Source organism: Harmonia axyridis, chromosome 4 (assembly GCF_914767665.1).
Source record: "Harmonia axyridis chromosome 4, icHarAxyr1.1, whole genome shotgun sequence".
Lineage (NCBI taxonomy): Eukaryota > Metazoa > Arthropoda > Insecta > Coleoptera > Coccinellidae > Harmonia > Harmonia axyridis.
In genome coordinates, this window is record NC_059504.1 from 12,741,514 (window position 1) to 12,769,227 (window position 27,714).

The 27,714-nt window shown below is 35.9% G+C and overlaps 1 protein-coding gene across 1 annotated transcript in view; it reads left to right on the forward strand.

The window, feature by feature from the left end:
* Positions 1 to 5,874: 5,874 nt before the first annotated feature.
* LOC123677594 (general transcriptional corepressor trfA) overlaps positions 5,875 to 27,714 on the forward strand; it is a 115,111-nt gene continuing 93,271 nt past the window's right edge. Inside the window, exon 1 of the mRNA XM_045614216.1 lies at positions 5,875 to 5,927. The gene's annotated coding sequence lies outside the window, so the exon portion shown is untranslated. The remainder of the gene's footprint in view (positions 5,928 to 27,714) is intronic.

Genomic DNA, 27,714 nt, shown 5'->3' on the forward strand with positions numbered 1-27,714 from the left:
CGATCAAAAGCAACAACGAATGATTCTGAGCAGTGTTTGAAGCTGTTTAAGTGCAATAAACCTGAATTCTTGCGTCGACATGTGACAATGGATGAAACATGGCTCCATCATTTCACTTCGGAATCCAATCGACAGTCAGCTGAGTGGACTGCACACGATGAACCTAATCCGAAACGAGGAAAACACAACAGTCAGCTGGCAAGGTTATGGCATCAGTATTCTGGGATGTGCGAGGTATAATATTCATTGATTACCTCCAAAAGGGCCAGACCATCGACACCTATTATTATAAAGCGTTATTGAATCGTTTAAAGGATGAAATCGTTAAAAATGGCCCTATTCGAAGAAAAAAAGGTGCTGTTTCATCAAGACAATGCGCCGTGTCACGAATCAATGAAAACAATGGCAAAATTGCATGAATTGGACTTCGAATTGCTTCTGCATCCACCGTATTCGCCAGATCTGGCCCCCAGCGACTTTTTCCTGTTCTCAGACCTCAAGAGAATGCTCGCTGGAAAGAAATTTAGCGCTAATAGAGGAGTAATCGCTGAAACTGAGGCCTATTTTTTGAATCGAAAGACAAATCGTACTACAAAAATGGTATCGAAAAATTGGAAGATCGCTTTAATCGCTGTATCGCCCTCGAAGGCAAATATGTTGAATAATTTATTTATTTATTTATTTATTTCAACGGTTCAACAATTTTACACAATAACGAAAACAAATGAACAGTAATAAAACAAAGGAAATAATACAGCTCAGCTGAAGGCCCAGAAAATATATAAAAAAAAGATGAAATGAAAAAGTTTTATTCAAGATTTATTGAAATATCTTTTGATCGCGAATAGGGACTCATTCAACAAATCCAAACCCGATTCATTAGATGCTCTCATCGCCCTATCCACTGGGTTGTTGAAGGAATAGTTCCTGGTATGAAACTCTGGTACAAGAAAATCTCTGTGACGCAAATTAACATGTACTGCATTGAAATTCAATCTTGCCAGTAGATAGGGACAATCAAGGAGGTCATTAAGGAGCTTATAAACAAACATTACCCCGAAATTTTTCCTTCGTTCCTGAAGAGTTTTCAAGGATAAGCCGGACATCAATAAACTATAGTCAAAATAATAAAATCGAATTTTGCCAAAAAATGTGTGTTACTATGGTAGACCGGGGACTTTTCAATTGGCCTTTTCATTATGCTATTGCTATTGTCACCGTTGAAGAAAATAGCCATATCGCTAAGTATTCAGGTAAAATGTATATTGAACTAATTAAATGCGGCTATTGAAAAGCAGAATTACGTTTCAAGTAGAGTTCGACCTAAGTCTAATAATTGTACAAACTACAGTTTTACTATAAACACGCAAAAATTTATACAGGGTGGCCATTTGAAAACGAAACAGACGAGATTACAGACGAAATAAAGTTTTTCGATAGAAATGCTCGGACAGGTCGATTTCTGTTTCGAGGGGGACAACTTAAGATGTAGGTTACGGACGCATAGCGCTTCAACCCTTGCTACTACAACCCTCACCCCCAAATTTTGAATAGGGAAGATGGGGTGAGTGATACCTCATTTGAAAGGTATTTTTATACTGATTTTAGCACAGTAATTGTTTTTTCATTTTATGCATTAGTTCTCGAAATATTTTTAAGTAAGTATTTGAAAATGAAGTGGTGTTTTCATGGCACTTGTAGTGTTTTGTGAAAAATCGACATTTTGAGCTTCAAAACAACCATGACTGTGGCTTCCTTCCTAACTAACTAACGCATGAATATTTCGAGAACTAATGCATAAAATGAAAAAACAATTACTGTGCTGAAATCAGTATAAAAATACCTTCAAATTGAGGTATCACTCCCTATTCAAAAATTGGGGGTGGGGGTTGTAGCAGCAAGGGTTGAAGCGCTATGCGTCCGTAACCTACATCTTAAGTTGTCCCCCTCGAAACAGAAATCGACCTGTCCGAGCATTTCTATCGAAAAACTTTATTTCGTCTGTTATCTCGTCTGTTTCGTTTTCAAATGGCCACCCTGTATAATAAGCGTTTCATATAGGTATGTATCTGAAAATGTATTCAGCAGGAGTGAATTCATCTACTATCCAATAATAATTCGATATAAAAAACTAGTAGGGATCGTAAACAGTCTTAGACAGTTCATTGAAAAGCAAAGAATCGGAATAGAATATTATCATTTTCTTATAATTTGAATTTTCTCCGAGAAAGATTTTATTCTTCAAAGATTCCAAAAGAACGTTATTCACGCCGCTCTCATCGCTCATTCAGCATTATTTCAGATGGCCAAACGTCCGACGATCTTCCTCGACCAAATGTGCACTCCAAATTTGATGCACAATTTCGGCACAAAATAGCATCCGGCCAAAACGCTGCAGATGCGTTATCCTGATTATGAAACCCGACGATGCGTTTATAATCGCTTTACGTTCTTACATCCGCCACGGTAGATTTACATTCGGGATTAAATTGTGAAATATCGGGTTCAGAATGCTGCTCGCTGAACATTTTTTGGTCTATTTGGAACGTTACCGGTAGGAGATTGGAGTCGCTTGGATAAGCCGAAGCCAGAGTTGTCTACTGTTACTGCATCCTCGTACGATTTTCGGAATGATCTCGAGAAGTTCGGTCCCAGAGGGCCGAGATGAGATTTTCCACATAATCGGAGTTTTGAGATTTTTATCCTCGTTATTTTCTTGTCTTGCAATAAGATACGGATGTTAGGGTTGATGCAGGCTTTCAGGTAGGATTTTCTTTCCATTAGGTTACCGGGAAATTTTTAATGGGAATACGTCCTTTGATATTTTCGTAAACCAATTTGAAATTCAGAGTCTGTTTGGCGGAAAAGCATGCATTTCAGTCAACATTTATTTGCTTCTTCATGAGTGTTTTTCATAACTGCTTACAACAAAATTATAAAACGACTTGGAGGGAAAAAAATTTATATTCGAGTAGTATAGAATTTTATATTCGATATTCGAGTAGTATAAATGATTCTTTCAGTTTTTTACAGCTTGAAACTTGGTATGGTTGGACTTCTTCTATGATAGGCTCTTCTAGGCAAAATTACCGACAACCATGGCCTTTTCTTTCGTCATTTAGGCTGTGTGAACCATCGTTTTAACAGTCTCTCTTATTCTTCCTCCAGGAGTGTTGTATCTTTCCTGGTTCTAGTTTTTCTTCTATTTTTACCCTTTATGATCATCTAAAATAATTGATAGTTTTCCCTCCTCATTACGTGCCTGAAGTAGGCCGTTTTTCGACTATTAATACATAGGCGTACAGCTTTGCTTTCGCCTTTTTTTCCGAAATTCGAGGCTTTATTGTGAAAAACTGGATATACTTTCATGATTGAAAGTATTGTACATCACTGGCCACTATCTTTCAGACAGCGTAGAAATCCTGCGTGAAAAAACTGGTCAGCTTTTGAAGCGAGCCACGAATAGATCCAATTTTTACCTCTTCATAAAACCGGAAGTGCTGGTCAGCTAGGCCGTGTGCATTGATCGAAACAAGTGATAGTTCGAGGGAGCAACGTCTGGGAAATACGGCGGGTGGGTAGGTCTTCCCATTTCAACGTTTCCAAGTATGTCTCGACCACTTTCGCAACATGGGTTCGAGCATTGTCATGCTATAAAAATCCCTTTATCCTGTCTCATCTATTGCGGCCGTTTGTCTCTAGACGCTCGGCTCAAACGCATTAATGGCGTTAGATAACGATCGCCTGCGATTGTTTCAGTCGGTTTTAACAACTCATAATACACTACGCCGAGCTGGCCCCACCAAATACTGAGCATGTCCTTGGAACCGTAAATATTCGGTTTGCCGTCGACGTGGAAGCATGGCTGGGATATCTTCGTGATCCTGCTAATTCGTGTTGCGTTTTATACTAGTTTTGTTCAAGTAATGCCTCTAATTCTGCATCATCGAAAACCTTCTCTCTTCCACCGTCATGCTGGTCGTCGACGTCATAATAAACGTTCTTGAAGCGTTGAAACCACTCTCGGCACCTTCTTCTACTAATAGCGCCCTCACCATAGGTTTTTGAAAGCATTCAATGAGCCTCAGAAGCAGATTTCTTCATATTGAAGCATATTAAATCAAATTGATAGATATTGTGTATATTAAGTACTACATTTAAACAACACGAGTGCCTACTTATTTCCTTGAAGAGGAAAACAAATAAATATTTATATTCTGCTCCAAAATATCCGTCTTTTGTCACTAGAGAACTTAATGAAACTTCTAGACTAGGTTGTTCGGGGTGCTGTGTTATAACTGTTATAACCTCAATCAGAACCTCGACATTTCCGGACTTTTTTCAGTTTTTTGCTCATAATCTCTAAACTAAGTAGTTTTCGACCAAAACGTTAATTTTTAAAGTTGTAGATCATTAAATTCTCTACAATTTTGTGTTCACAAACTTTTTTGTAAATTTAATATCAATTGTGATATAGTCGAACAAATTTATAGTCCAGTAGTCATTCCAAAAAAAGTGGGGTCTGCTGGAAAAAATTCCGAAACTTCTAAAGATTGTTCGGGGGTGTTGTGGAATGACTCTGTCGAGTTTTACAACACGGGGACCCTGTGCTAACTTGAAGAGAGCCGAAGAACTTCAACATTTTTGGACTTTTTTCAGTTTTTTTCTCATAACTTCTGAACTAAGTAGTTTTCGACCTGAAAGTTCATTTTCAAAGTTGTAAACCATTAAATTTTCTACAATTTTGTATCCACAGACTTTTTTGTGAACACAATATCAATTGAGATACAGTCCGAAAAAGTTCTTCGGCCCTCCTCAAGATAGCACAAAATCCTCGTGCTGGATAACTTGACATAGTCATGTCACAGCACCTCCGAACAACCTGTAAAAGTTTCATTAAGTTCGGAATTTTTTCCAGGTAAAATGTATTCATCTACTGGACTATTAGGTAACTATCTATCGAAAAAAAATCTATTCAAAATCATTCCACTTCAAGAATTCAGTTCATAATGAATTATTTCATTGGAAATTGTCGAAATTGTCATATTTCCCTCAATAATTGCTGTCTGTCCGATCTACTAATTGAGTTGTCTCCCCACACTTCAAACCAAGACTGTGCATCTACCGAACGCATACGAAGGAACGTAATTGTCAAACTTGGGTTCTGTAAACTGAGTTGTATCAGAGTAATTAACAATTAGGGTTGCCTCGCCTTGTTCCAAGGCCACATCGTTAGTTGAATTGAATAATTAATTTGGCCCAACAACCACTACATTACAGCTGAGGTTGGATTTGTTATATGGCAAGTCTTCTAATAACACGTCTTTCTGTGGAAGGAAGACACAACTCATCCTTGGTTGAGAATTTTGATTCGAATAACAGGGACTTCATCAACTTGTCTTAGTACTGTATGTTGATTATCTGCACTCAAAATCTTAAGAAGAGCGTATTGTATATTTCAAATTTTGAATGAAATTGTATTCAATTTTAAAGTCGTTTCGCAAAATAAATTCTTCATACCTATATTTCTTAAACAAAATGCTAGGAACTGATTATTTCCAAAGATCATCTTGAAAGGATTGTCGAATTTTATGAAGTTGTCCTCATAATCACGTAGAATTTGAGCAGCATCAGTTATTCAGTTTGTTGCAACTGTTTCGTTTTTTTCAATGTATTCGCAATCATTATAATATTAAAAGAAAACAAGTTTTATGAGTTCTAAATATTTTCAGTTTATATTTTCGGTATTGTTTGTCTTTTTTAGTTCAGTTAGTCCTGTTACCTACCCATGTTATATTCAAATTTGTGTCAAATAATTGATAACAATTTGAAGAAACATCAATGATATCTCAAGAAAAAAACTTTCTGTTTCAGACAATCAGCAATCTGGAGGTTCCAGTTTGATCTTCATCAACATCAAATAAAAAGTAAGTAGGTACTATCACAAATGCAGAAAAAACTGATTTTCGCACTCTTCAAACACAATACCATCTCCCCAGGATTTATTAAAACAATATTATCATTTTTTAGCTTGAAAATTTCTTTCAAATCTTATATGATAATTACTTTCGAAATTATTACATGAAAAGCAGGAGCTCTTGCGATTTTGTTCTATTTCGTAATTTTCCGATGAAATTCCGCAAATAGATTTTCACTTCAATGTACTCAATAAAATCTTTTGAACACAAAGCGGAAGTCCAAACTTCCTTATTAATGACATCCCATGAAAACATAATTTTATTCTTTGGAACAATACCCAAAAAAAAACGAAAAAACATATAAAAATAATATGTGAATACATGCATAATAGGTTTGATTTTCGATATAATATTAAAAATATCGCAACCAAATCAATCCGTTGTCTAGAAAATATTATTTGGTTGAGAGAGATATTAGATCATCAAAACCTCCTCATTTTTACCACTCTAGCATCCACAAAGCTGGAATTTTGTGTAACTCGGTGAACTTTATGTAGATACTAATTAAGTTTTATGAATTATTCATATATGGATAGATTCTGAGAAAGGAAATTTGTATGAACATTCATTCGTTTCGCTATTTTCAACTAATTCCTAACTTTAAGTTCAATCGAATTTCTTCAATTATTGTGAAAACAAAATTTCATATGATTATAACTCCAAAGCCATCAAAGAACCAGCTACGATGTTAAACGCTCTGGTCTGGATTCTGCAGTTATTACAGAATCGTTATGAAAAAAGTCCACGAAATAGTTTTGAGCGATCATAAATTGAAATTGCTTGAGAAAGTGGTTTACTTGAAGATTTCAAAAGGCAGTGTATTCACTATTTTGCGGGAAATTTTCATAAGAAAACTTTCCTCGAGATGGGTGCAGTACTTTCTCACCTGTGATCAAGAGCAACAACTTATCGTTGATTCCCGAAGCTGTTTGGACCTGTTCAAACAGAATAAACATGATTTTTGTCTCCTGAGTGAAAGAGAACGTCAACTGAGTGGAAATCAATCGGTGCAAGTCGTTCAAAGCCACCAAAATCTCAAACATCAGCTGATGAAGTTATGGCATACCAACGTATATTGGGACGTGCATTGTACATTGCTCATTGGCTCTATAGGTAGAGATAAAACCATCAACAGAAATTGAGAAAAACATCCTCAACTGCAAAAGCAAGATTCTCTTCCACCAAGAACAATAAATATTCTGTTGATGTAGAATGTCCGAATTCTCCCCTGTAAAATATTCTGTTTATGTATAATATCTAAAATCTAAATTCTCTTCTGTAAATTGATGATCATGAGTTTAGACACTTTTTAATTACATTGCTTCTTGGTTTGTAGACTATGGTTGAATAAGTCTTGGGTGGTGAAATCATGAGGGTTCTAGTCTGAAATGGCCAAACATTGACTGTCTGGATCCAAATCCACATCAAAAGGATGAGATTGAGTTAAAATTAGGCCATGATTAACCACAATAGTACTCCTTTGATTCAACCCTGACAAATCCATCTGTACAAAGCCCCTTGTCGAAAATCGATGAGAACCATGATCGAATTGAACGAATTGTGCTTAAAATTATTTGACCACCCAGCTGTATCTCTAAGCCTAGCTTCTAGTGATGACATACCTCAAAAGAATGCTCCAGGGAATGAAATTTGGCTCTAATGAAGCCAAAGATGAATATTTCTGCAGGAAACCCTAATGAAAAGTTAAAGGACAGTTGAAGTACATATATCAGTCTTGAAGGTGAATATGTTGACGAATAAAGTAATTTTTTTCATTGGTTAGGCTTGAGACTTATTGAGAAAAATGTTGATGATCATAAAATACGAAAGAAATATAACAAGAGTAGACAACACAAAATAAAATGTTCACCCGACACTCTACACAGCAAGGCACGTCCGCCCAAATGAAAACTGCCCAAAATAAAACTACACAAATCTCCTTAAAATACACCCCCTCCCTCCAGCTCGTATACATCCGCCGCCAAGCCCGAAACTTTGCTCATAGGGTCCCGACTGGAGAATGCAAAGTGAGCTCGTTGCTTCATAAATCAGGTCGTATCGGTATCGGGCCTTGCGAGAAATATGTTTCGCGAAATTTGAAATTTTACGACGGAAACGGAACAGAAGCACCTGCTACGATCGTCAACCGGAAACGACGTCTAAAAATCCTCGTGGAGGTCCCTAAGAGACGACAATAATTCAGGAAAAGAGGAGGTTGTGTGGAGTAATGCCTCTACTCGTTAGAACGAGGATATTTCGGAGGATTTCATTGTTTCCACATAAATTCTGTTGGTTTCGATTCTTTATCGATAATGATCTGTAGTTCTTGAGGAATGAGTTATAAGTTTGAGGCGGGTTTGCTGGTTGTTCGATGAGTTAGTATCAGTGGCGTAATGGGATTGAGGCGCCTTGGAGCCGAATAAGTTTTGGCGAACGCTCTCAGTAGCCCCTGTGAAGTGGAAATTTTCTTTCGAATGAAAATTGACTATTCTTCAAAGAATATCTATAAAATATCGTATTGCATATTTTTATCATGAAAAAAATTCATCGAAGTAAGAAGGGAAAATAAATTTGAAGTTTTTTTCTTAATTGCACCATCGCCTGCAGATTGCATGATAAAAAAGGGTAACAATAAGTCCTCAAATACAAAATAAAAATTTCCCTTCAGCCACGACAAGGCTCCTTGTCACAAATCCATGAAAACCATGGACAAATTGAACGAATGGCGCTTCTATCGGCTTGACTACCAAGCTCATTCTCCAGATCTGACCCCCTATGATTGCTGTGTCATTGCAGACTTCAAAAGAATGCTTCTGAGAATTAATTTTGGCTCTGACGAAGCATATTTCGAAAGCAAAAATGACTTTTTCTATAGAAAATGTGTTTAAAAGTTTGAGGAACTATTCTAGGGAATGAAATTTTGCTCTGATGAAGAATATTTCGAGAGCAAAAATGCATATTTCTAAAAAGAATGTATTGGAAAGTTTTAGGACTTATTATAGGGAATGAAATTTGGTTTCGACGAAGCATATTTCGAAAGCAAAAATGACTATTTCAATAGACAATGTGTTGAAAAGTTAGAGAACCTATTCTAGGGAAGGACATTCGGCTCTGATGAAGCATATTCCGAGAGCAAAAATGAATATTTCTATAGAAAATGTATTAGAAGGTTTTAGGACCTATTCTTGGGAATGCAATTTTGCTCTGATGAAGCATATTTCTAGAGCAAAAGTGAATATTTCTATAGAAAATGTATTGGAAAGTTTAAGGACCTATTCTAGGGAATGAACTTTGATGGAGCATATGTCGAGAGAAAAAATGAATATTTTTAAAGAAAATGTATTGGAGAGTTTTAGGACCTATTCTAGGGAATGAAATTTAGCTCTGATGAAGCATATTTCGAGAGAAAAAATGAATATTTTTAAAGAAAATATATTGGAGAGTTTTAGGACCTATTCTAGGGAATGAAATTTGGCTCTGATGAAGCATATTTCGAAAGTAAAAATGAATATTTCTATAGAAAATGTAATGAGAAGTTTGGGGACTTTTGGAGTAAACGAGTGAGTTGAAGGTATGTTGAGGAATAAGGTGAAATTGCTGAAAAAGATGTGTTTTATTGCTTAGGTCCGGGAGGTATTGAGTGAAGTGCAAACTTTAATCTGATCAGGTTAGAGCAGGTGTCAACAACGAAGGAATCGAAAAAGAAGAGCATAGACTCCATATCTGTTACAACATATTTTGCATTGGATTGGAAGCTATCCAAATCAGGCTTGGTGTATCCGTATCAAAGTGATTTTGAAATTTTTGAAGATTGAACCAATGAATTTACTGTACTAAGTGACCTAGAAACCCACACATCCCTTGAAAATGATTATATTTCGTGAATAATTCATACAAATATCAGTCGTATCAACAAAAACTCGTTCGAAAACTGGATGATGGAGTGTTCTTTACCCATCCCTTCAAAAAGCTTCTTCACACAGAAAAGAAAGCCAAATCCGCCAAACTGAAATTATTCTGCATACTCATAAATGAAATTGCAAATCCTACAAAATTGAGTGTCATTCATATTTAAAATTGTTGAGAAGGTGAACATTTCCGGCTAAAAATTCTAATATAACAAACATTGTAGCGAAATGAATATTGCGGAAATTGAATTGTGCATAAATTATAGAGCTATGTAGGTACAGTAACAAGCTCTCACTATCATCTATAATTCTGAAATTCAAGCCGATACTGTCGTCGAAGTATAATTATAATATAAAATTTTTCTTAGAAGAGATATTCATAGTTAACGTATATATTTTTATTTCATCATTCATATTACATTCACTGATCTATTATCTCGAATATTCGAAACCAATATTAATGTTTCGCTTGATTATTCTCCAGAATATAGAGGGCGCCTCATGAATGACGCGCCCTCTTTCGAAAGATTTTCCAAGTACCCACCGACAATGCATTCTTTGCCCTCTGGCGAGTATTTTCTCAAGTGCAAGAAAGTTTCCTTCTTAGGTGACGAAGAAGTTCCCTAAGAAATAAGGCTGTAAGTGTGGCGACATCTCCGAACTGCATCGTTCTTAAAATAAATATTGAATAGTTTTCTATTCTAGTGGTTATTTCTCGAGCAGATTGCTCTATCATTTTGTCATATGATTGTATTCTGTGTTACCGGCCGTTTTTGCTCATTAGATTCGAATTTATAGATTTTCCGTTCAAATTTTGAAGACATCAGTTGAATTACTGATTTACATAATATTTTCAATGAGAAAATTTGTTCCGGTTCAAAATGTTGTTATCTGAGAAGTAATTCTTACCAATATTTCAAACTTTTGGCAGCACTGGCTACTTCATTGGTGAAATAAAGTCATTTTAGGGGAATTTCTCACTTACTCACCGATACGACAAAGAAAAACAGAAAATAAATAATTCAATTAATAAAACATAACGATTTCGAGATCGAAAGGCTTGTTTGCTAAATAATGAGAATATCGAAAGCTTTTGTGCGTTCGTTCAGTATAGAGGCTCATTTTCACGGTGATAGTAACTATCGCAATGGTACTATAGTGATAGTTTGACAGCACTTTCGCACTATCACGATAGTAACTATCGAGTAGAATACTTAGTGACAGTTGCTGCAATAGTTATTTTCACTATCACACTATCGTGATGGTACTATTACCGTGAAAATGAGCCTTAATAACTACTCCATTGAATGTCACCTATCAAGTTGAAGAGTACGATAGTCTACTATCTATTTTAAATTGCGATTCGGAAGATCCTAAACGTATCTGTCTTTTCTCTGGAGGATGAGTGAAACTACTCAATCAATATATTCACAGGCTACTAGTCTCTCATCTTCATTGCCGGATAATAATCCAATTCTCAAATTGCAAATATTCGGACCCTCGTCTATATTTTAGAACACAACAACAAGCTCATAAAAAATTAAATGACATTCGATCCAACCAACATATAAAGCGGTACTCTATGGTTTGAATTTGCACCCTATAACATTTGTTGTATTTTGGCGGAAGACGATTTGATAGGTCCTAAAACGTTATACACCATTGTGTTTGCATTTTTGCGGCATTTTATGACAACACCCGATGGTGCAACGGTGCATTTGAGCAATCCACGTTCAGGAAAACATTCGCAATAAGAGGAATCTGCTTCAAGGCTTGAATTGATGAAAACTTTTGATCTGCAGGCCAAGCGGCCTTATAGAAGTTTTTAGTGTCTCGTAAAATGATACAATACTTACAATTTTCTCGATTTCACTGCTACACGACTTTACTCCACATGATTGTTTGAAGATCGTAAGAAAAAAATATTCATTAGTATTGAATATTTTAATGAACTATACCTACTAGTAGTTCATTCGAATATTTCTTCAGAAATGTCAAAGTCTTCTCATTGCTTAGTCCAAAACATACTCACATTTAGAACTGCACCTTCATAAATTCTGATTTAAATATAAAAAACTAGATTATATGACAATCCAAATACGGGTTTTTTTCAGGTGGTTTTATCTTCTTAGAGCTCTTACTAATGACAGTTTCTTTGTAGTGTTCTTTCTCAAGTCTCTGTTTGGGAACCCCTAAACTTACCACTAAAGACAACAAGAGCATCTGCTAATTGCACAAATAACCTCTTATTTGGTAGTAAAAATCTATACTTCATTCTGATTTCAATCAATCTGTCTACCGTATGATACAAATCATTTCAGATTGTACTGTTACGACTGCGCTTTCACCATTTTGCAACAATATTTCCTGATATTCACAACTTTATCCAAGGAATTGAAACATCGAACATTTCACCCAAAATAGCATATCTATTCTCAGAATCAATTCTCCGAGAAATGAGCTCAATTGTTTTCGAGTAACACAACAAAAATGCTCTCTTAAATAACCCCAATTTCATCTCAGCATGAAAGTACAAAAATTGAACTTTGAAGAAGCATAGCTAATTGACTCAACGATCTAGAATAGCATTCGAGAGAATAAATGAAATTTGTTTTGGTTTAATTCTTCTTTAGAACTTCCGTTCTAAACTTGTTTGAGATCGATAATTAGGGCTTAGATTAAATGTTCTTTCATTCCAACTATTACTGTTATTGTATTTATTCAGATTTTTAACCATACGAAATGAGTATAATGTTTAAAATTTCGAATGATTGGAGAATTTATTATAACAACTGATATTGAAATGAGGTAATCCTTTTATTGCTGAAAGATAAACATTTTCTGTCACCTATAGCATATGTATTATTTCTCAAAATTTTGATCGTTTTAGGAGAAAAAATCGCATCCTGTGACCAACTAAGTTTCTTTCAATCGAATCTACGATACAAAAATACTCATAAATAAAGTTCTACCCAAAATTTTCGTCGTTGAATTAATAATTATCATAATCATTCAACTTTTATACCTTGTCAACTTCTTCAAGAAAATGGTACGTGATACGATGATATAATCTACTTAACCTCAATCACGAATGAATTTTTGATGGCGATGCTGAAGTTGAGGACGAAGGGTGGAACTCTTGACAGAGCAGCAAGAAGAGGTTAATTTCAAGAGGAAATACGACTCCTCGACTTCATAGAATTAGCGAGCTACGTAGTAGTATTCACCATTCATCATTCCAATTCAGAAACATGAAACCTGTTTTCAGAGATGGGAAAATAAAAAGTGAACTTTAGAGTTAATTGAAAATAGGATATACTCTGAGTGTAAAGCTGTTTTAAATTCAACTGAGTAAATGACAATACTTGTAAACACTGCACAACTACAAGACTGTTTGGAGCAGGGTCTTACCTGGCCACTGCTTGAGTGCTACTGAAAATGGAGTTGTTCCTCTTCATTTATGGTTCCTACTCCGCCTCTAATCCAGTTTTCACTAGGGATTTTTGGAAATCCTGTAGCAACTGAATTGTCTTTTATTTTCTTATGGTCTGGCAGAGATCATTGTTCGATTTGAGTCAAAAATAAACTAGGAATAGTAGATTTTGGTGACATTATCTGTATTCTTTCGAACTTCGAGCCGAAAATGATATCAAACAGTTAGAATTGATTAAACTATGACAATTCCGGGATCAAATTCATGTGTTGAAAACAAAACAATTTCGAACAGAAAAACCAAGAAATTTTCAGAATATCAATGTGTATTATTTGTTGACATTTTCATGTTGTTTATATTCAGAAGGTTATTCACAAGTAAGCATTGATTTTGATAAAAATATGAATTATTCATTCATTCAGTGCTTATATAAAAATTAAATTATTTGATCACAATCAGAAGTCATTTGTGAATACGAAGAAAATAATTCATTAGCGACATGTAAATGCCAAGTATTTATAACCATACTTTAAAATAAGTCTACAATACGACGAGTAGTAAGTCGATTTACTCAATAATGTCGTCCATAAATTATTCTTGAATTTCTGTTTGTATTCATAAACGAGCACTGATTCAGATGAAACAATTCAATAATGTATCTTTCCATGATTCTAATGAAATAACGTACTGAACTCATATTAATTAATAAATGTCAAAAATAATATCTACACATTGTTGTGAATATTGATATTTGTTAATGATAAATAAGCTGTAATTTTGAATCATGAATAAATTTTGATTTGATTTGATTACCATTTCAAATTGTATCATTCCTATCGGAAGACCATTATACAGATTGCTTAGTTGAGAAAAAAAAATTCTTGTAATACCAATTTAATTGGGAATTCGAAATTGGTATTATTTAAAAAAAAAACAGTGACGTAACAAATTTTCCTCGAAAATGTCCTATCAAATTACTATCACGGATGCCACTAGTTGAACAAAAAAATATGTTGAAAATGGACGCCTAGAAATCTGATTAGAATATCTGCAGCTTATTGGGAAAAATTAACGAATTCTATTTTTTCTAGTTACACTTAAACGCCCAGTACTCTCTAAACGAATCATTTATCGGATTTAGTTCAGTGAGCAAATTCATATCATTTTTCGATGCTCTATCATCCTCTGTATTTTTCGTCTCTCAAACTAGATCACTAAGGACGCATGAATGTCGAGCGCTCACAAATTTATTGCTTTTCTCGAATTTTTTCGAATATAAATTGATTATATTGGGATTATCTTCGAGTTAACCTAATTTTTTTTCATTCTCAGTATATTATTCCAAAATGAGCACCATTAGATTCAGGAAATACTGAAATTCACTTATCCTCATTACTTACAATATCAGTTTAACACTCTTTCAAAACACACTTCACCTTCAGGTGAAATGTCTCCTAAAGAACCAAAAAAATCTACCAGAAATTTAATCTTCAGAATTGTTTTTCTCTTCGCAGAAATAGAAAATTAATTAACATCACCAACTGAGGAATATAAAGGGTGTTCTTTTTAGAGCTATAGAACTTTTAATTGCAATAAAACAACGACGCATTATTCGATTGACATGAATTTCATTTATCCGCAAGATAATCTTGTGGCATTACATTTTAAATATAATTTCTGGCGTATGACCGCCACGGCTGGCTCGGATGTAGTCCAATCTGGACGTCCAATTTTTGATGACTTTTTCCAACATTTGTGGCCGTATATCGGCAATAACACGGCGAATGTTGTCTTCCAAATGGTCAAGGGTTTGTGGCTCATCCGCATAGATCAATGACTTTACATAGCCCCACAGAAAGTAGTCTAGCGGTGTTAAATCACAAGATCTTGGAGGCCACTTCACAGGTCCAAAACGTGAAATTAGGCGGTCACCAAACGTGTCTTTCAATAAATCGATTGTGGCACGAGCTGTGTGACATGTTCCGCCGTCTTGTTGGAACCACAGCTCCTGGACATCATGGTTGTTCAATTCAGGAATGAAAAAGTTAGTAATCATGGCTCTATACCGATCACCATTGACTTTAACGTTCTGGCCATCATCGTTTTTTGAAGAAGTACGGACCAATGATTCCACCAGCCCATAAAGCGCACCAAACAGTCAGTTTTTCTGGATGTAACGGTGTTTCGACATACACTTGAGGATCAGCTTTTCTCCAAATGCGGCAGTTTTGTTCGTTGACGTAGCCATTCAACAAGAAGTGCTCTCCATTGCTAATGGACGTAGTGCGCGATACGTATTGCGCACCGAACCATTATTTTCGGAATGAAATTGCACTATTTGCAGGCGTTGTTCAGGCGTGAGTCTATTCATGATGAATTGCCAAACCAAACTGAGAATGAATCACTTGACAGCTGTCAAATCGGTCGCCATCTCGAACAGTAATGCCAACTTAAAATTATATACCTCGAAAAAAAACACCATATATATTAAAATAAAGATATGGATAAGTAGATTAATTCATGTGATGTTGAAGGTACTATAATTCACAATTTTAAGAAATATTTACTATTCTGCACTAGTGCAAAAAATTAATTTTCCCACACTAGTGCGGGAAAGTGGCACTATCCAAAACGAAAACAATGCGGGAAAGTATAGTTATTCAGGCACGGTGGTAGAAAAAATCAGTCTCGAACTCTTTCAAAACTCACAGTCATTCAGGTGGATATTCTCCCATAGCACCAAAAAAAAAATCAACAGGAATTCCATCTCCAGCATCGTTTCTCTCCCGGCAGAGGTAGAAAATTTCAATTAATTCCGCGTCACGGGAATACGAGTCGAAACAGAACACTGAGAGATCAATTAAATATTATGAAAGAAAGCCATTATTCCAACCGTGGCTGGAGTGGAGCCAGCGATGCATAACAAATATGTTTGCACGTAAGTGAGAAGAGTGCGGTGGGTTTCCAGTAGCCAGACAGAGGTCGGATTTATGGAGCATCCAGAAGAATAAAAATCCAGGATTTATAATGTGGATCCAGACGGGAGATGCTCCGGAAGGACTGGAAAAAACTCGACATAATTTTAATCGAATTTCTTATTACGGTCGGTTCATTTTGGCCGATGATGTTGACTCGATTTTTACTTGAGTTGATTCAGTCTTCTGGGGAATTATTCAGACAGAAGTGGTTTCGTGATGTATACTATGCAGGGATGATAATAAGAATGAGGGCCAATATATTTGTCGAGACAAACAAGCCGTAGTGTGGAAAGACCAAAACTTTGATGATATGAAGAATGACATTTTCAGGACATGGTATTATCTTTTTCTTCATCTTTTCGAAAGTCAAATGCTTGTTTCACCTCTCACGTGACCTCTTGAGATGCTGATGACCTTCCATCTCTTCGGAGGGCATCCTGGTGGTCTTCTAGCAGCTGGCTTGCCATTCCGTGCAATATTAGCAAGTCTCTGTAACGTTACAATTGCCCATGAGACTCTAAGGACTAATTTCTAGGGGTGGTTTGGCTTATTTGGCAACAAAACTCCTACCCAGGTTTTTACAAATTTAATAAAATTAAAATATACAATGATCGATCCTTTTCACTCCAAACAAATAATAAAATAGAAACTTAACTTAAAACGATTTTAAATGAGCCACTCCGCTACCAGGATGGAACCTCTTCTGTAAACTATCTTCAGCCTTCCGAACACCAATTCTTATCAGGAAGCTATAGTACTCCAATCCCCATTCAACGAAGTTGATGTGATAATGCCAGGTATTTCGCAGGTATTCTCTCAGATTCAGGAACTAAAGTGGTCTAACATACGTACTATTCCAAATTCTGTATCTCAAGGAAGTAGTTCTTGATATCTATCAATCCCAAGAAAGGTTTTCTTTGTTCTAATCCCACGGGAGGTTTCTTCGTTCTAATCCCACGGGAGGTGCTTTGAGAAAATGAACAAAAATGATATCAGAATATGTTAACTGAATTTACAACTCCTTCTCGGATTTCTAACCAAGAAATTACAAAGAAATCATTACATTTATTATCAAATAAACCTGAGAAGGAGTTTTGCTGACATTATTTGACACAAAAGAATTCTACCAAACCTGAAATACGTTTCGACAAGATGGATGACTCTAAAAAAAAACTACTGTTTCAAATTAAATTGATTCATTCTGGTGAGATTATTACTTGTTGAATACAAATATTCATGTCAACACTTACCGAGAATCCCGACACAATTCTCGCCGATAAATAAGATTCCGAGTCTCAAATTAAATTAATAATGACTGAAATCTAAATCTGAGGTACTTATTCTTGCTGAAGTCTCAATAATCATTGAAAATCTTTCAGAAGATTCTCTCTAAATCGATGGTACACGATATGATACGATTAATTGACAAATTACCGCGTCTTCAAAAATTCCAGTAGCGTAACATGGAATGAAGCGTGCAAAATCGTTGAATCTCTCATCGCTCATTTTGGAAACATGTTCCTTCTAGTATCTCCTTCTTGTACGTGACCATCTCACTACATCCAATATCTTACACTCCTCTCGGTAGTTCTCATTCTTTCTGTGATCTCTCAAAGTTATTACCTGTTTTATGGCTCTTCAGGGCCTCATCTCACTAGTAAGCATCATATCTTCTTCGTTTCGGATGTATCAGCTCTGGTCTCAACAGCACAAGTCATGATGGGACGTACGCAAGTTTTGTGAAATCTGACCTTACATTGACTGGTCATAGGTTGGTTTCGCTATATTAACGATTTCAAGACACCTCTGCTACTCTGGATAATTTATTGACTTACTCCCTGACAACACCCGCCAAGATTCCCTACGACGATACTTCGACTCCCAAGTAGATGAAATCTGAGACTTGCTCTTTTATGTTGTCATCAACTACCAGCTTTCATCAACGCGGCTCCCCTCAATATTACCATACTTTTAGTTTTGGTAATATAAAGAAGAAGAAATGATATTACGTTGGGGAAAAGCTAGTTTCGTATCTTTCGCTTTATTTCAAAGCGTTGCAATAAGCCAATTTGAGTCAAATATGCGCCGTTCTGTTCGATGACTTGTTGCCAACGTAATCCAACCTCATAATGCCCTCTTGTGAAAGCTTTCATCCCTATTGGTGAAAAACTCAAACAACCAACTTTCAGTCTTTTACTGAGGACAAATGTATACCCCTAGTGCGAAAAGGTGGTGTAGTCATTTGGTTCCAGATCCGGACTATATGGTGGATGCATAAGAACTTACCATCCAAGCTCACGGACGTTCTGACGCGTCATCAAAGATGTGTCCAACTTGGCGTTGTTCTGATGAAACACAAGTCTTCTGTTATTTACTGATGCTGGCCGCTTCTGTTCGATCTCCAGCTTCAAACAGTTGAGATAATCTTAGTAGAGGATATAATTGAGGGTTAAATTTTAGGGGAGCAACTTATAGTAGAGTATTCCCTACCAAACACACAGTAACACCTTCCTAGCCGTCAATCCTGGATAGGTCACGGTCTGGGTCACTTCATTGGCTTTCAACCACATTGTCTGGTGCTTGACATTGTCCTTGGTGATCCTTTTTTTTTTCAACTCCAGTCAAGTTTTATGACCAATGTTCAGCTTCTGTGCAATGATAGGACTGCTAACATGTTTTGGTTTTTACTATGATCTGTGAACATGGTGCAGCGTGATGTACCTATCATTAGATCAGACTCCACTTTATCCGAACGGAATTGCTCGAAGAACTGTTGTGCAAAACGAACAGAAAGAGTATATGTCCCGTAAACATCGCAAAAATTATTTATAGCTTTGGACGCGTTTTTCCCTTTCAGACCGGGCCGTAGACGAACTGATAGGTAAAATAGTGGAAGAGTACTTACCACTAAATACCTTCAAAACGTGTCGGATACGAATAATATTTTCGAAATAAATTCCACATAGCCTTTTTCACTGTTTTCGTTGTTGTTTCTTTATCGATGGATATTTTGAAGCAAAAATTTTAGGATCGCCCCTCAGCCCTATTCAAAATCAAGGGGTTGTGCTCACCCCCGTTTGAGTGCTGGAGTTACGGGGATGAAAAAAAAACGGATACGTTGTTCCCCCTAGAATTAGAAATTGATAAGAAATCTTCCACATTTTCATTTTAAAGTCGTGAAATCGAGGTGTTAAGTTTTTGTTGGACCACACTGCATGAAATAAACTATTTATTTGATGAAACTTTCGTTCATTCATCCTTCCTATCAGTTGATGGACCAAAAAGCTCTGAATCGCTCTACCACAAAACCGTTTTAAGTTCTTGATAACCTTTGCCAGATTCAGATAATACTTTGCCAATCCCATAGACTATAAAGTAATAAACATATATAGAGGAAGCGTACACAATTTTTACATGTCCCCATCATGCTTATATTACGTTGTCGGATTGTGATATATTTTAAAATCCAGAATTTTACTCTATCGTTATGAATGTATATAATATTGAATTAAATTTATTTATTTGAGTGATTTCCGATTAAATATACAAATTTGGCAACTTTTGCTCTCCTATTGTCATCCGTTGTTTCACGTAGTTTGGCGCGCTTGGAGTTTATTTTCTGAATTTCCGATATATCTAGGTATTTATTTCAATATATTTTGAGTTAATATTGAACATTGATTCAATATAGAAATAAGAAGTGCGTTGTTCGTGGAGAAACTCACGATTGAGTGAAATATCATATCACTGATATGTAACCATTTCCGCGCGTTTTATGTCGAATTTAATTGTTCATGTTGGGGACGAAATTTGCCTACTGAAGATGACCTATGCTCCCTCTATCTACGTTTATTACTCTGAGGCCAATCCCAACTTTTAAAATTCGCCCCCATAACAAAGACGTCTTTCTTCCAGGGCGCGAAAACAGTGCGGTAGGTTCTCTCAGACAGAGGTCGAATTTATGGAGCGTCCATAAGAATAAAATTCCGGGATTTATAATCCGGATTCAGCTGGGAGCACCTCCACACCTACCGGGATGGAATGGAACGAGATCAACGCGAGCGAAACTGCGGATTCTCCACGTTCGCGCTGGTTACTTTCATCAATTCCTTTTCGGATCGGGTAATTTGGCAAAGGGCCTGATCTACGAGCAGGCGATTAATGCCTGATCGGATAAAATTTATTCTTCATTCACTACGGGTTTTGTTTGTCGATGCTGCAGGTTCTAAAGAGTTGAGAAGTGTGAGAATGGGGATGTGCAATGTGAATTTCGTAGTGGAAGGACTCGGTTGCACTTAGTTGAGGTCATCTGAGATTATACGTAGGCGTTTTCAAGTATAGCACTTTCGCAACATGGGGCCGAGCTGTAAAATCACTTTATCATGTGTCTTGTTTTATTGCGACCGTTTGTCTTTCGATGCTCGGCTTAAACGCATTAATTGCATTCGATAACGATTGCCTGTTATTGTTTCCTTTGGTTTCAACAACTCATAATACACTACGCTGAGCTGGTCCTACCAAATATTGAGCATGACTGATTGAAACCGTGAATTTAGGTTTAGCCATCAACGTGGAAGCATGGCCTGGATATCTGATTTTCTGCGCTTAGGATTATCGTAATGAACCAATTTTTTGTCTCCAGTCACAATGCGATGCAGAAATCCCTTCCGTCTTCGCCTTGCAAGCAGCTGTTCACAAGCAAACAAACGCCGTTCAATATCTCTCGGCTTCAACTCGTACGGCACCCAATTTCCTTGTTTCTGAATCATTCTCATGACTTTCAGGCGTTTTGAAATGGCTTATTGCGTCACTCCCAATGATCATGCCAATTCTTGTTGCGTTTGACACCAGTCTTGATCAAGTAATGCCAATTCTGCATCTTCGACAACCTTCTCTCTTTTACCGTCATAATAATAATAATAATAATATTTCTTTATTTAGTAAAAATTACTAGTTGGTCTTCCACGACAAAATCACCGTTCTTGAAGCGTTGATACCACTCTCGGTACGTTTTTTCACTAATAGGGCCTAACCATAAGTATTTGAGAGCATTCGATGAGCCTCAGCCGCAGATTGCTTCATATTGAAGCAAAAAATCAAAACCTCCCAAGAATAACGAGAATTTGGTTCTTAAGCTGACATCTTTAATCGAGAATAACTTTATGATGCAGACACAAATCGACTAATATTGCGATGGCGTGGTATTTACAAATACCTAAGCGTATTGTATGAAATCTACAATCTATTTATTTCCACTACCACTTATCGCTAAAGCCATTTATTGCAAAACGACGGAAGCAAAGTTATACACCTAATAGTTCTTCCGAACTCACTTGAACTTGTCCATAAAAACGCTTGTCCAGGTGTTAGTTCGATATCGTGCGGCAACTGTCATAAACCATGGGCTTTTTAAACCTTAGAGTTGAAACCAATATTTGCTCGATTGCATTGAACTATGATGTCGATTCTTTTAGATAATTTGCGACGTGAAAAGCTTTTGTTGTCATATCATATTTTTTGCACGATAGAACGACTTTTGTTAGTTACAACGATTGTTGCCAGATCGGTCGATTATTTTTACTTGTTGCTAAGGTAAACAGAACAGTAAGTGAATAACCAACCGTTCAGCGAACTGTAAGTGAGAATGCGTAAATATTCATTGTAATAATGAAATTATTCACAAACAATTTCAATTTAAGTTATTGAACGAAATAAGCGAGCAATACTTTTTCATTGAATTGGCTGCTTTTCCTCTAAATCCATTTCTTGAAAGTCTTTTATGTACTTTCGTAAGGAAATTTCGATTTCTCAGGAATAACTGTAGAACAGCAGATTTCCCAGTATTCTCGAATTTATTTTCTTCAGAAGATTCGATATCGCACATTTTTGAATTATATTATGAGTGAATTCAGTTAATTATTGTCACTTTGACAATCTACAATCAAGCTGATACATTTTCTCCAGAACCCGACGTATCAAAGACTTAGAAAGTAATTGAAGCAATAGATTCGATCACAAAATATTCATCTTCTCTTAATATCTTAAAATTTTGTCAATGTTCATCGTTGAAATCATTCAAAAGCTCATTCATATTCTCGATGACTGTAGAATCCTTCGTCAGTGGTGGATCAAATATTCTTAAACTGACTTTGATAGTTCTCTAAACCATTTCTATTGATGAGATGTGGAAGATGAGCACAACTCCCACCAATAAGAGCGTACAAATTGTACTATTTCGAGCAATGAAAGTGACTAAACCGGCACATACTATTTCATATGGGTAGAGGATAGAGATTCAAATCCAGATGTAAAATACATCATAGCATTTCGCAAGAGAGGCCCAAATGTTGTGCGCACCGAGAAATGGACAAATTTGGATTTCATTCAACACATTCACTTACAGCAGCAATATTTTCGGTCGAGGGGTAATATTTCTTTCATTCAACTTTCAGAAATACCATCCATTTTCAAGCGAAAAAATATCTCCTAAAATTAAAAAAAATTCCCTCCAACCCAAATACCCCAACCCTTAAATAAACAGTTTCAAATTAAAATTTACAGTTCGCACCCACCTAACTCTTTATTTACCTGTTAAGTCTCCACGTTTTTTTATCTCGCTGGTTCCTTCGTACAAGTGGCCTTAGGGTGCGCATGCCGGCGTCGCGGCGCTATGTCAAACGTGGAGTTTCAGCCAGGGCGTCGCCATACCGTCGAAAACGTTATACGAACAGGTGTTAGACAGTGACCAGCGTACTGGGACTTGAGTTGTCAACACAGAAGAACTTCCTCGTCTTACGCGATTCCCTTCAATTTTTATCGTTGATTGAGGTGGCTGAGCCTGTCATTCAATATGGGTTTCGGTGAGTCGTAGAAATAGAGATCTTTTTTGAGGTTAATCGAAAAACCGCATTGGCTTTTATTGGGTTCTGATTTTTATTTTAATTTTATTAGAACACAATGCCAATAATCATTATATTGGATATGAATTGCTCTTAAACCGATACGAATTGATCTGAGAGAAAAAAAATTGTATACTAAAAAATATGATTATCATCGAATTACTGAAAAAAATACCTATATTTTGGTGGGAAAATCCTACTGAGAGTTAATGCTATTGATAACCTAAATTTTCCATTCATCAAAAATTCACATAAATTAATATAGGGTACAAAAAAGTATCTAATAGAATGTTGAAATAATTCCAAAATGAGGAATTCATAAATAATTGAATGTATTGAATTATTTTTTTTCCGTTCTTCACTTACTGGCAAATATTATTTATCATCAATTTTAAAATTGACAATCTTGAATTGTCGGATTATTTAAAATCCGAAATAGCTAATCATAAAGACTACTACAATGTCAAAAAAATTCATAAAGACCCAATAAAAAAAATTTCGAAAAATTTTATCCTAGATGTTGGCCATAAAGTGAAAATCATGTTTTTTATTTATCAACGGCTTTTATACAAAAGAGATAAATTTCAAATCACATTTGAATGAGAGATGAGGTATAAAAATTATTATGATATTGTTGCATGAAATTGAAGCTAAACCAGTGATTACCTCTTGCTGAAAACATAATAAATGTGACCTACTCAAGTCAGCTAACTGTCGATACAAAGTGTAGATTTGACCTGATGATTAGGTTCTAACCTAGGATGTTGTTAAAATAATTTTTTTTGTATTAGAGGATACTTTTCTGGGAGTATTGCAGTTTGTATCCCGAAACTGAATAAATAAATAAATAAATAAATAAGATCAAATCGAACGACTTAACCTGAAGATCCATATCTGACGATCTAAGAGATCATATCTACAGTGAGCTACTTTGGTAGTAGTCTATACATGAATTATAATGAAACTTTCTTCGCTGAAGAATAATTTTCAATTATTCACTTTGTCATATCAATTTAATCGATTTCAATCTTTAACCATTTCTTCTATTCGTACCTATACTTTTACTGTCGATCTTCCATAAATTCCATTTTGATTAATTCCGTTGAAAAGTCGGTTTTCATTTTCTTTCGATTGGGCCATATTTATTGATTACCGAAAATCAACAGTTCCCAGATATTTGAGTTCTTGTGTTTTTGAAAAAAAATTTCACCTTACTTCATTTTTCGTCCATTATTTCTACGTTGACCAAGTTTGATTCAAATCAAGGGCGGATTTAGGGGGGGGGGGATGAGAGTAATTACCCCCCCATGAATATCGAAACCCTGAAAAAAAGTTACCACATAAAATATTTCATGCAATAATTTCAAATTGGTAATTTCCCAAATATTGCAAATTATTGGTTTTGAATCGTAACTACTTCCCCCTATGAAAAAGAGCTATAATCGCCCTTGATTCAAATTTTGGATTATTTTCGTTAGAGAAGGACATAATATGTATGAAAAAAGGCAGAACTATGCAGTATTAGATATTGAATAAAAATAACTATGATTTGAAAGTTAGTATATTAGGAAAAATAATTCTGATATAAATTTACTTGCAACATTCAAATTCCGCAATTTATGTATGGCAAAATTATTTTAAAAATTTGTCAAATTCCTTTTTTTATTTCCTAAAAAAAAATTCACTAGTTTAATTTCAGCAGATTTTGATTTGAAAAAGGAAATAACCAAAAAAAAAGGAATAAGTATTGAATTGAATATTTTCCTATTGCAATTAAACTCAAAATTTCAGAAGGAAATGTATTCAAAAATTATGTTCGAAATGACCTCCACCATTCCTTATTCAAGCACGTGCCTTCTTTCTAATTTCTCCAATTGTTACTTTCCGCCTAAAATTAACTCTCAATCTTCTCGCTGCTTCGTTTTTTCTAACGGTGATAGGTCCGGACTTCTCGCTGGCCACGAAAATAATCCAAAATTATAATGAAATTTGGTCAACGTAGAAAAACGACACCAAATAAGCCATACTAACACGTCCTCCAAGGTTCACCACTAATTGGGAAACACCATGTATATAGGACCATCCATAGATTTCGTGTTGATTGTTTTTCTTGTGTTTACCTAATAAGACGTTTCCGATCGATGATTTCTCCCATCGATGACGTCGTCTTCTTCACGATACCTAATTGGCCCTTATTTATTCGATAACATACGAGAATTTTTGGCCCAAAACGACTGATTGCCCCAAGTCACGATATTATCGAGCTTCTGAATAACAGATGATAGATTACAATCCAGTAGGACGTGGCACAAATAACATTATTTCCCCCATTATCAGATTCATTTTATGGCTTCAGTACTCACCGCTATGAGAATAAGCCACGTGACCACACATTTCTTGATCGGAATAATAATAAATAGCCTTATCGATTGATGAACATGAAAATTTTATGACGAGGGATTGATTCAGCTTCTGAATACACTGATTCGACATCATCCAATAGAACACGAGATTAAGTTTCATTTATGCAGCAACAAATAACAATAATTCATACTTCAATAATAAGCCCTTGTAATACTGAGACCATAAAATACATCATAAGGCAATAATTGTCAGAATCAATCACGAGCATGTGTCCCTACGGTCGAACCCAATCTGAAGTGCAGGTACTAAGGTACTCTCGCTCTAACTTATACTTTCAAACCGGCCTTCACTGGTATCACTTCGACTTAGATCCTAGTAAGTTAGTTCAACTGTGTTTGTTTTAATGAACTCTGCACCCTGGTATTATATCTTCTTCTTTTTTTCTCTCATTAGTTTCAAGCCGCAAAAGATATATGTCAAAATTTCGGATTATACAGTCTGTCACCGACAAAAAAATCAAAAAAGTTCACAAAATAATTTCGAATGACAGTAAAGTGAAGTTGATCGAAATAGCAGACATTGTGAAGATATCATCTGAACGTGTACATCATATCATTCACGAATATTTGTACATGAGAAAGCTGTGTGAAAAATGAGTGTCGCGCGAGCTCACAATCGATCAAAAGCGACAACTGTTCACAACAATGATTCTGAGCAGTGTTTGAAGCTGTTTAAGTGCAGTAAACCTCAATTTATGCGTCGATATGTGACAATGGATGAAACATGGCTCCATCATTTCACTATGGAGTCTAATAGAGAGTCAGCTGAGTGGACTGCACACGATGAACCGAATCCAAAGCGAGGAAAAACACAACAGTCACTTGACAAGGTTATGGCATCAGTATTCTGGGATGCGCAAGGTATAATATTCATTGATTATGTACCTCCAAAAAGGCCAGACCATCAACAGCGATCATTATATAGCGTTATTGGATAGTTATTGGATGAAATTGTTAAAAACCGGCCCCATTTGAAGAACAAAAAGGTGCTGTTTCATCAAGACAATGCGCAGTGTCAAAAACCAATGAAAACAATGGCAATATTGCAAAAATTGGGCTTCAAATTGCTTCTGCATCCACCGTATTCGCCAGATCTGGCTCCCAGCGACTTTTTCCTGTTCTCAGACCTCAAAAGAATGCTCGCTGGATAGAAATTTAGCGCCAATGAAAAAGTAATAGCCGAAAGTGAGGCCTATTTTGAAGCGAAAGACAAATCGTACTACAAAAATGGTATCGAAAAGTTGGAAGATCGCTATAATCATTGTATCGCCCTCGAAGGCAACTATGTTGAATAAAAAATCGAATGCTGCAGAAAAAATGTTTTACTATCGTAGACCGGGGACTTTTCAATTGGCCTGTTATGATGCGGGTACGATATAAAAAATAATTATTTCAAAAAAATTTCAACCGTACTTATCCCGGATCATCTTAGGGTCCAAGTCGATTCTTAATCTGAAAACGCTTTGAACCTTCCCAAACGCACTCTACATTTCCAATTCCGGAAATGAACCACCTGCCATCGAAGGAAGAAAAACTTATGAATTTTATTACACAGGTAAACTCGGGGCCGGCCGAAATTGCTTTCGGTCTCATTTTATTGCCGAAAATAAATTTGTTTTTTCCTTTTACAGTAGGTATAATAATGTCGTTCGCCGCAGCCAGCACAGTATTAAAAACGATATATCGGTGTAAAGGATATCGGGTGACATCTAAATCGGGATGTACGGAGGATTTCGAACGACTCGGTCGTCTTAGCTGCGTAATTGAATTTAAATTGAAAGAGGTGGTCGATGGGGAATTGATGAAGTATCAATTATCATTATTCTTCATTTAACATTATTCTTTGGGTTACCTACCATGAAAAATATTCTTCGCAATCCATAATTAAGGGTTTTACAATGACTGGTTCCATTTTGATATTGAAAACGAGTATATCAGAGAAATCAATTGATGTTTATTACATTATGAAGAGGACGGTATGTCGTTAACGATGGATAATACATCAGCCAAATGGCCGCCACAGCTACGATTTGAAGCGGCATATCCTTTTCATGAAATTAAAAAATGTCCAATTCACTCATTTACGGCTGTACGT